Below are 11168 nucleotides of genomic sequence, written 5' to 3' on the forward strand. Positions count from 1 at the left end.
GTTTGTGTCCATCCAAAGAATAATCCATACTTGTTAATTTATAAAAAGAGGATTCACCCCCCCGGGTCGCTACTAAAAAAGAAGCCTACATGTTGGACTTGGTTTCACTTTCATCTGAAGAAGCTCCCAGTTGTTGATGATCAGTATGTTTCAAAAAAATGACACCAATAACTATCAACTATAGTTTCAGGACTTATCTGAAATCCAAGGTAGGACTTGAATCAGTTCTTCAGGCAATTCCCATAATCCGTTCTCATGGCTGGCCGCACAATTTCACCATCATTCAGGTTCTTATTTGGCCTGGGCTTGCCGTCACTGGTTCCTCCAGGATCCTTTGTAGCAGTTGAAAAAACAGTCTACACAAACAGTGCAGGACAATGAATTTCTATTCTATACTGGGTTCTTAACATGAGCCCATTAACTTCTTTTCCTCCAAAATGGATCTTAACAAATATTATACATCATGTATAACCAAATACTTAAGAGTGTACTTTGATTACCAATGTATTAATAACAAATATTTCTCTTAGCTTTTCCAAGTTTCCACAGTTACAGTAACTTGTTTTTAGCTGTAACAAATTATTTTATCACAATTATGTCAAAATAAAGAACATAAGCAACTTAAACAGTAACAATCACTGTTTACAATGAAATTGACGTCCCATACGGTAAAAAAATACATTTTTCCTGGCCAAAATATATTTCAAATATATGGTAAATATATTTTGTATTTGTGATGCTCCAAAAAAATATATTTTTGAAATTGAAAATATATTTCTTTCAAACCAAAATACATTTCAAAACATATTTTAGGGTGAAGAAAATACATTTCCAACCTTACAGTAGAATGTATATCAAAGTATCCTTTATTTAAAATATATTTAGTGCAATAATGATGATAATGATAACAATACTAAAAGTAACATGTTTTATGCACATCTGCAAAAAACAGTTGGATTCAAACAAAACAGAGTCAAAGGTCTATCACGAATTAGGTTGTTTATTCATTTGCTTACAGTATTTCACATTACACAATATCTCACTATAATGTAGCGTTCATTGACTTTGAAATTATCTGTCAGTGATACAGTAAACAAGATACAACAACTGCTATGTACACTTTAGTTTTTGACAATATATACAATTTAGTACTTAAAGGAACACACTCCACTGTTTTGGAAATAGGCTCATTCTCCACCTCCCTCAGAGTTAAAAATGCAGCGTCTTCTTTCTAGATCCGTACGTTAATAGGGCTCTGGAGCGTGATCTTACGGGATGGGGCGTAGCCAGGATTTTTGGTCAAGGCGCCATATTAGCAGGCCAAACAAATGCTTGCTGTGTGGTCGGTTGTAATGTTAGATTGCACTACCGACAAAGGAATAAGCTTGAAAACAGGCTCTCTTTTCATTGTTTCCTCACCTGGAAACATCATGAGGGAGCTTATGTGTTGGATGTTACCAAAAGAAGGCGTCTAGCCTGGATAGCAGCTGCGAGACAAGCTGATATTCAGTTCTCTACCAGCCACAGATATCTGTTGGTGTGCTCCAGTATTTTCATTCAGGTAAGTTCTAAATAAGTTCATATTATTATTTATAGCCTGTTAATTTTATTTTCAATAGCACAAACTTAGAACAAACATGCAGAACTACCTTCTATTTATAGAGTTGCTAATTATTTGGCATTATTGCAACAAACCAGCCTATGAAATGAATGAAACAAATCCTGACTGGGTTCCAACACTACACATGGGGCACTACGAAATCCCTGCTTCAAACTACATGCTACATACCACCATGCCAATCAGATTACTTCTTCCATGTGAGGGTAAAAAGGTGACCTTCCTGGATAAGATGGCAAAGGTTTGCTGCGTTTTGGTGAACATGTGCCCCAGTGTGGTAGTAAAACCAGGGAAAAATGCTCTTGTTAAATACTTTTAAGTCTTGTGCTGTTTATGTAGTGATAAGTTTTCAAAAGAGACAGTAAATTACAGAATGCTAGTAGTGGGTGATATTATACAAATGCTGTCATGATTTTATGTGAACATTTTGTCATTTGTAAACTATACATAACATTTTTTCTACATTGTAACTGATGTGATGTTCGACAAAGTGCTTTTAATTAAAAATAGGCAAACATTTCTTTGTTTCTTTATTCAACTTTTGAACAGTGGTATTTAGTAAGTACATATTCAGTAAATGCAAAGTATTTACATGGCCCCCTAAATTAAAACATTATGGGTTATTCAGAACAGAACTATGCTTGGAAAAATATTGTCCCATCAGTTGATCCAACTCCTCCACAGTAGCAGGTGGAACCTTTCTTTTTTGAGGATGGCTTCTTTTACCTGTCACAACGAATGGTCTGTTTATGTTTTGATCAAGAACCTTTTTTTTGGGCAGCTGAAGAGGAGAAGTCTATCTTATGGCCAACCTCTGGCTGTATCTTGGTCATATTACCCAGCAAAACCCAGTATGCAGGTTCATCTGTAACAGTCCTTGTGCCACAGATCCTCACTGTTGCTTCTACATTAAACAGAAGAGCAGTGACATGGCTGCAAGTCTCCACGACTCTAGCCATACAGCTGCAGTGGGCGGCTTCAACCTTCCCTGTGATGCTCACAATGACCTGTGGCTGCAATGCTGCAATTCAGTCTTTAAGAGTGCAGGACCTAAAACACACACAGACAAAGTTCATTTAAAGACAAGAACTTTAATAAGCCAAGTCTGACACAAATGTGTTTTATTTACTTTCAAATCCATTTATCATAAATGTAACAAATAAAGTGTTTTTATGTATCCATCTATAGAACGCTGCATGTTATATTCTAAATCTGCATGTTTCTTTTTAGAAACCTATCAGCAAAAAATGAATCTAAAGTATGTAATGCAAGGATGTAATCACTTTCAAGAGGGAGAAAACATAAAGTTCGACTTTAAGTGACAACTATGGACACCTAATATGACAAGCAGATTCTGCAGGTCATTAATCAATGTATAAAACTAAAACAGAATGTATTTTTAGTGACACAGGACACAAACAAGGAAGCAAGATGTGTAATTAGGATTATTTATAATAAATATGAATTAATTAGGGCAATTTCTTTAACCATAAAGAATAACTAAATCCTTCAGGACAATGTCACATCAATGCACTGAACTCACTATGTTATCCCTCTAACAGAGCCTCTACATGTTCTCACTGTAATTTCCCCCTCACGAATGAATTTTTGCTAGCACTAATTTGAATGCTGGGGGGAATCAAACGCATTTTACTCGCAGTACTCAAGCTGACTTACCTTTGCTTGAATGACGGCGTACTCACAACGTGGAGGCTTAAAAATAGCCAAATCTTGTACCCAGTCCTTGGTGAATTGGATGTGCGCCTCCAGAGATTTATAATTGCGAAATTGGTGCGCCGTGTATGCTCTGACTCCACAGACAAGGTATGAGAGTAGATCATGCTAAGTCAATAGCGGTTTGGTCTTCAGGGTTTCTACTCCACGGCTATATTTCATACGGGTCCACATTTCAACAATCAAGTACCGTCTCTTTGCATCTGGACAGAATCTGTCTCTATACCGTCATTTTCTTTTGAGCTACGTTTCAGAATGGTTCGTAGCAATCTTGTTTTGATTCGTGACCTGCCAAGATGGTGCTGCGCTCCCACAATGCATTGCGACATTACGTCAACTCCAAAGCCCTTTGCGTGCAGGAGTGTATGCGCATGCGCATTGCCACGGTGGTTTAAAAAATAAAGATATAATGAAAAGTAATTAATAAAAATTAAATATTTAAACATTCCCACAAATGTGCAATGAACGTGCAAAAACTCTCTTTAGTAGTTGTTGCTGTTTCTTTCTTTCTTTCTTCTTTTTTTTTTTTTTTTTGAAAAATAACGACGTCTCTGAGGCGCGAAATTTGACAGCGAGAGGAACGGCCGGATACAGGAGACGGGAAGAAACAAGCCGATTATGTTCGCGTTAATTAAGTGGTTGGAAGATGTAAAATTCTCAATTCTGCCAACTGAACATATACGAGATTTTAATGAGGATGAATAATTAGCCGGCATGGAGGAAACGGACCTTCGTGGAGTGGCGACAAGAAGCCAAGGCGGGTGGCCAGTCTAAGAAGCCTCCATCATCAAGCTAGCAGGTGCCTTTTCCCATATAATATTACTTTATTCTCGTGTATTTGGAACGGAAGCGTAGAGCTGCCACCCAGGCAAAAGAGAAATATAAGTATATCACGTTATAACGTGAAAAGTTTATCGTTCTAACAATATACTATCATGTTTGAACAACATGTTTGAACAACATTGTACGAAAAATGTACATAATTATCACGTCCGTACAATATTGTGCGAACGTGACAATTATGTATATTATAATAACGTGATATTATATTATACAAACATGAAAAGCATAATGTTAGAACAATAAACATTTCACGTCATAACGTGATACAGCTCTATTTTTCTTTTGCCTGGGTGGCAGCTCCACGCTTCCATAATTTGGTAATCAAAATATGTAACTTAATTAATTATATTGTGACGTACTTTTGCCTTTTCTTATTATTCTGCCTTCTCAATAACTATCAAAGCCTATTCACATTTAATTTGGCTTTCACAGAAATCCTACCTCTCCTTCTGGCTACAGAGTACTTACCAAGGTTAGAAACAAAGAACAGTTATGCTTTATTAATGTTCGCTAATTACAATGTTCCACATTTCCTTGCTTTTTAAGTCATTTTTAGGCTTTTTAGAGTTTTTGTTTTTTATTTTTTTTAGCAGTAATGTTTCTGCCTATTTATTTCAGCCCATGAAATCGAATGCAGATCTTCCTAATGTGAGATTTACATAAATGTAAGTAATTTTGTTTGTCATTGTCATTAATGTTGTTGCTGTTGTTGTTTTTGTGCAGTTTGCAATCATATAAACCTAGCAAGCATCAGTCAGCACAGTGACTAACCTAAACAGATTCTTGCTTTATTCACATATATTATATGTAATTATATATACCTGCACATTGTACCTAGGGTTGCAGCCACTTGGCCCCACCCCATTGTTGTGACAGCCCTGATTGTACTTATACACTGCATCTGAACAGGGAACAGTCTGCCACATTAATGTATTTTTAAGTGACTTGTTTGTAATACATGAATTTGTTTTTTACAGATGTCAAAGTCTCAACCTCATGCTGCCCTCCCCCATCCTCCTAAAGTAAGTATTTGTTGTTGTAGTTTTTTATGCGGTGTCTGTGTCACATGCTAATCATAATTATTGAAATAACTGTTTTCTAACAGATTTTCCAAAACACTAGTTATGTTTGTTGTCATTCAGACCAATACTACTGCTTAGACATTGTTTAGTGGTCATGCATGTTTGACAAGCTCGTTATGATACCAAAACAGTAGGCCTATCACAATAATCGATATATCGACTTAACACACAATACATGTACATGACCTCAATAATTGTTGATGATGTAATTTATCCGCCATTATATTTACAAAAATAAAATATAATGATAACATAACAATAACATTAAATAACATTGTTTTCTATTTGTTAGAAAATTTACTATTTATTCAAGTTTTTAAGGCAGGGGTGCTCACACTTTTTCCGCATGTGAGCTACTTATAAAATGACCAAGTCAAAATGATCTACCCACTACAAAAATCCAAAACATATACTTATTTATAAATATATTGAGGATTCTTTATATCTACAATGTATATACATGCATAACCGCAATATCCAATATTTCACAACGCAATTAACTATGTAAATTTTTTGTCATTACCTGAGTTTACTCTGATGACTTGCACTGAATTGAATCAGCCAGGGATGCATAGTCCGGACAGTAGCTGCTGACGGCCAGGTTTAAGAGAAAAAACCGAGAGCTAAAAATTGGAGTTAACTCGCTGACTAGCTTGTCAGTTTTACTACACTTCGCGCCGCTGTTTGCGCATGCGCAGCGACCTAAGCGTCAGAAAAAATCTGCTGTCATCTGACTGGCTTCCCTGTATCAATCAAGTGACGGGATGGATGATAGGCTGGCATCTATTTTTTTAATGCCATGCGATCTACCAATACTACCTTTGCGATCGACTGGTCGATCGCGATCGACGTATTGAGCACCCCTGTTTTAAGGTATCTAATATTTTGATTCCTAATTTCAATGATCTAAATACTTTAAGAATTAGATGTTGGTTTGTCAATTGAAAGTGTGTAGATCTTGCATTATTATGGTGTTATATTATGATTATACATTCAAAGACATAAAATGGTCTTAAAATGACAATGACATAACTTGTCGCAATTGTTTATGGGGCAATATACCGACCAACAAAAAGTCGCTATCGTAACAGGCCTTCAAAACAGACAGTTTTATGATTGATAAATTCAAAAAATAAATACATTTAATTTCTCTGAGATTCTCTAATATTCAGTTACAGTTCACAACACAGTTACCCGTACATGCAGTATTATACTGTAAATATAAATCTCTGCATTTAGCATCCCACTAGAAGCGTCACAGTTACTGCCTCTTTTTTTTTTTTTTTTTTTACAAATACCTGTACTATCACTAACACATTTACTGTTTTACTTTTAGCCTGTGGATACAAATGCAGATTTCCTTAATGTAAGTTGTGCATTTTAATTACATCATGTTATTTTTATTATTATTTATTTATTTATTTTATTTTACATTCAAATATTTCAAGCTTCTTGGTTAAAGAAGCTTGATTGCTAGTAGGTAAAGAATAGTTCACCTATAATTCATATTCCCAATTAATTTCTCACCTCTGATTGAATGCCTTTGTTTGTTTTCCTTTTGACTATAACAAAACATTTTTGCTGGATATATATGGTGAATTTATATGCATAGATACAGTCGTAGTGCTTGACACATGCAAACAGCAGTAGATGTACTAAAAAGGAAATAATTACAATCATGATGTTGATTGCTGATGTCAGTATATATATTTTAGAGGAATGTTTTGTTTTTCACCCAAAATGAACTATATTGCTTCAGAAGAGATTTATTACCCTATATAAACAGTATCTATATATTGTTCTGTTTTTTGTTTGTTTTTGTTATTTTCAGGTTCAATGGTGCGTGTTCTTCTAATGGCCGCCTTCCCACTGGAGGTTTTGATCCACAGCAATTTAAAAGGTAATCAGCTTTGAAAGTCAGTTCAAATGGTTAGCTAATAGTACTTTAAAAAGCCTACTTCTCTGTCACCAGTTTCTTTACCAAAAAGCATAATATTGTAGTTCAAATGTTTAGATGAACAAAGATCAGATTTTTGGAAATTTAACTAGCCAGACACTCAAATGTTAATGCTTTTTATAGGAGGACACAGCAAAACAGACATCGGCGCAGAGCGAAGAACTGCCCTTGATAAAGAAACCATGACAGCCATATATAGTAAGTGAAGACTGTGTATCTAAAATTGCATACTGCACAAGTAACTCACTTTGCAACAATAAAAATTGCACAGATAGGTGATGAAGCATTGAAGTGGTTGGACTCAGACAAAGAAGGTCAACAGATTGAATGATGGAGAGTAAGGATAGATGACCAAAAGGGGTGTTAGTATTACTGTAATGTGAACTGGATAGACTTTCCATCGAGGGGGAAAAAAAAGGTAAAATTATGTGGAAAATATATCTGTATCTCTATAAACGGAAATATCTGTTTGCTAAATGAAGCTAGCTAATTTAAATCATGTTTTTATTTTAACTCTGATAAAAGTACTAGAACTGTGACTTTTGTTTGTTACAGTGGCGGTAAGGAAGAGGTTCCCCAATGTATCCAGAGGGGCTTTGGGGATTGCAGTCAATTCAAAGCTGGGGGAACTCAGACTGTTGGAAAAGAAAAAAAAAGTTACATTTTAAATATGTTTTATGTTCGTACACACCCACATATATATATCTATATATATATATATATATATATATATATATGTGTGTGTGTGTATTCCTCTGCTTGTTATTGATCAGTAAACATCTTTGAGTGATCACATTTTTATTGTGTTAATAGCAGTTCACATCAAATTCACAGTATCGTTACTTATAAGTGTTTGTTGCAGTTGCATTTTGTATAGTAAAATGTATGTATATATATATGTGTGTGTGTGTGTGTGTGTGTGTGTATATATATATATATATATATATATAATTTTTATTTTTTAAAAATTTTACAATTTTTAAGAATGTTATGAAAATAAAGTTGTATAATGTATGTTCCTAGCTTGATTTATATGCTGTGTTTGTTTTAGATATCAAATAAAGATTTTCAGTTGTTACATGTGAATGTGTTTTCTTCGACTGAAATATATGAAGGGTAAAATATATTTTTGAAAGATTTTTAATTAATTTTCAATTATATTTTGAAATATATTTCAAAATATACAAAAATTGGCCAAAACATATATGCGCTAAAATACATTTCAAAATATATTTATATATTTTGAAATATATTTCAAAATATACAAAAATTGGCCAAAAACTATATATTATATAAAATACATTTCAAAATATATAAATATATTTTGAAATGTATTTTAGCGCATATATTTTTTGGCCAATTTTTGTATATTTTGAAATATATTTCAAAATATATTTCAAAATATATTTTTTTACCGTATGGGGTTTATCATTCTTACCTCTTAATTACTTAATTTACAGTACAAATACTTTTAAACCTGAGATGCGCTGTTTCTATTAAGACTGAAACATTTTAATATAAACACAGCAAGTACTTATATTTGAATGATATGGCTTGTGGTGTGGTTGGCTAACCGCACATAGCAGCTAGCATCACACCTAGCATCGGCAGTAACATATGTAGCTTAGAACACTCAACACTTACACCACACCGTAAGGAACAACAAGATAATGTGTGCCCTGGCTCATGTGTGCCCAGCCCAGTTTTACTCTTTAAGTGTGTGTGTGTGGGTGTGTGTGTATGTATCCATGAACGTTTATGTTAATGAGAGTGTGGGGAGTGAGTTGGAGGGCGGGGTGGGCTGCTTTTAACCATGTAAAGCACTTTGTGCTACATCTTTATATGAAAAGTGCTTTATAAATAAAGATTGATTGATTGAAGTACAACAACACACTACATTCTCATAGCTCCCGATTGTTTTGTTTTTTTAATTGTTTCTGAGCTAAATCGGCTAGTAAAAGACATTATCTAAACTTAACAGTTAGCTAACGAAAACATGTGACTGACCGGGATTTTCCAACACAATGGCTGAATAGATGTTATTCCCTTTGTGGCCAGAGTTCATGGCCTAATAAATTAGCAGCTTATTAGCATTGCTATGTAAAAACTATTTGGTCTCATTAACTGGTTTGCAGGACTGCATGTCGAGATACTTTGTGCCGTGCTCCGACTGTGTTGCCCTTAAGGCATTTCTCTGAATAAATAGGTTCATAAGTTTGAAATAAATAATTCTAAAAAGATTTGCCATTAAAAAATTTATATGTGTTGTTAAAATGAATAATTCATGCTTTACATACATTTTAGTTAAAAGGAAAATATCACTAAAATGTATTTCCTGTTCTGGCGGGGCACTTCCGGTTCCGGTCAAGCACTTCCGGTTTTGGTCAAGCACTCGGTTTTGCTGAGAAATTGGTCGTGTCCAAATTCATGGGCTGCATCCTCCTGAGGCCGCATTTGTAGACCGATTACGTCACAGCGACGCGCCGAAGGCTGTCCAAATTCGTAGACTCCTCCGAATGTAGCCGACAAATGCGTCCTCCTTTTCCCTGAATTTGAAGGATGGGTCGGGTGTGTCCTTCGTGGCCTACCATATCCCAGAATTCCCAGCCAAACTCCAGTTTCCAACAATGACGGCCGCTACTAAGCTTTAAAATTACTCATACTAATTTTTCTGGGTCACAAAATAAACTTTTAACATATTTTCAGGCGAGAAAGTAGCTGTGTAAACATCAAATATCTGCTCGGTTTATCAAGATATCGCATATTTGCAAAAGTGCTTCGACGTTTTCGGAGGCGTCTGCTACCCACCAGCTCGATAGCTAGCCGGGAGCTCGAGGGTTACTGATGCGGCCGAGAACGGCACAACTCCCGGCACATCATTTTCAGATCACCGCAGACTTTCGCTGCTCGGGTTAAACGTAATATATATAAGTCACTTAGACAACCTAAAAATGTTATTGTTGGGCTTTTTCACTGTTTTGTTTGTTCATGATTAAATCGGTTTGGCTGAGATTAAAGTTATTAGATTAGATTAGATAAAATAAAACTTTATTAATTCCCCGGGTGGGTTCCTCCTTGGTTTTTACACAGCTGACTAAACGTCAAACAGAAAACTGATTAAACAGAAGTATGAGACAGTCGAGAATTTACGCCAGTGTCCCGTTATATTTTAGATAGCAAAGAGCAGACGGCTGAGTTTATTAAACTCCACCGAGACAGCGGTGACCCTAATCAGAAGGCTAGACCGTCCAATTTCACGGCCGTTTACTTCCGGCCTACCCGACCTTCTGAGGACCTGGCCCACGTAGACCGCGAAGGCCGGGTCCTCAGGAGGATGCAGCCCATGAATTTGGACACGACCACAGGCTCCTCATGCTAAAGGCAGTATGGAGATGTAATCAAATGCCATCAAATGCCATGAAAAAAAATCCTCTCCAGTGGTCACGCTGAGGTGGCCCCCCCACTGGAAAAGGGAGAAGAGTGTTGGTATCTTCCAACATTTGGAGTCTACCACCCACAAAAACCCAATCAGATCAGGGTTGTCTTCGATTCTAGCGCCCAGTACTTGGGTGTCTTACTTAACAATGTCCTCCTTACTGGCCCTGATTTAAACAACACACTTGTCGGAGTTCTTCTCCGCTTCCGGACAGAAAGTGTTGCAATCATGGCAGATATACAGCAAATGTTTCACTGTTTTATGGTACGCGAAGACCACCGCAACTTCCTCCGTTTTCTGTGGCATAGGGACAACGACCTAAACAAAGAAGTTGTTGAGTACCGGATGAAAGTCCACGTGTTTGGCAACTCAACATCCCCCACTGTTGCCATTTATGGACTACGCAAGGCCATCAGAGCAGGTTCGAAAGACTATGGTGCAGATACAGTAAAGTTCGTGGAGAGGCACTTTTACGTAGATGACGGCTTGATCTCTGTC

At 36.0% G+C, this 11168-nt stretch overlaps 2 long non-coding RNA genes across 2 annotated transcripts; one reads left to right on the top strand and one right to left on the bottom strand.

Moving 5' to 3' along the window:
• Positions 1–982: 982 nt before the first annotated feature.
• On the bottom strand, positions 983–3403 carry LOC309715577. Its single transcript, XR_014279231.1, has 2 exons — positions 3296–3403; positions 983–2668 (listed from the first exon to the last, which is right to left on the bottom strand). It is a non-coding gene; the product is annotated as an uncharacterized lncRNA (long non-coding RNA).
• Positions 3404–4061: 658 nt separating this feature from the next.
• On the top strand, positions 4062–8156 carry LOC309715573. Its single transcript, XR_014279229.1, has 8 exons — positions 4062–4151; positions 4628–4667; positions 4814–4860; positions 5173–5217; positions 6614–6643; positions 7109–7177; positions 7358–7432; positions 7790–8156. It is a non-coding gene; the product is annotated as an uncharacterized lncRNA (long non-coding RNA).
• Positions 8157–11168: the final 3012 nt, after the last annotated feature.

Source organism: Aulonocara stuartgranti (assembly GCF_965226115.1).
Source record: "Aulonocara stuartgranti genome assembly, chromosome: 2".
In the NCBI taxonomy this organism is placed as follows: domain Eukaryota; kingdom Metazoa; phylum Chordata; class Actinopteri; order Cichliformes; family Cichlidae; genus Aulonocara; species Aulonocara stuartgranti.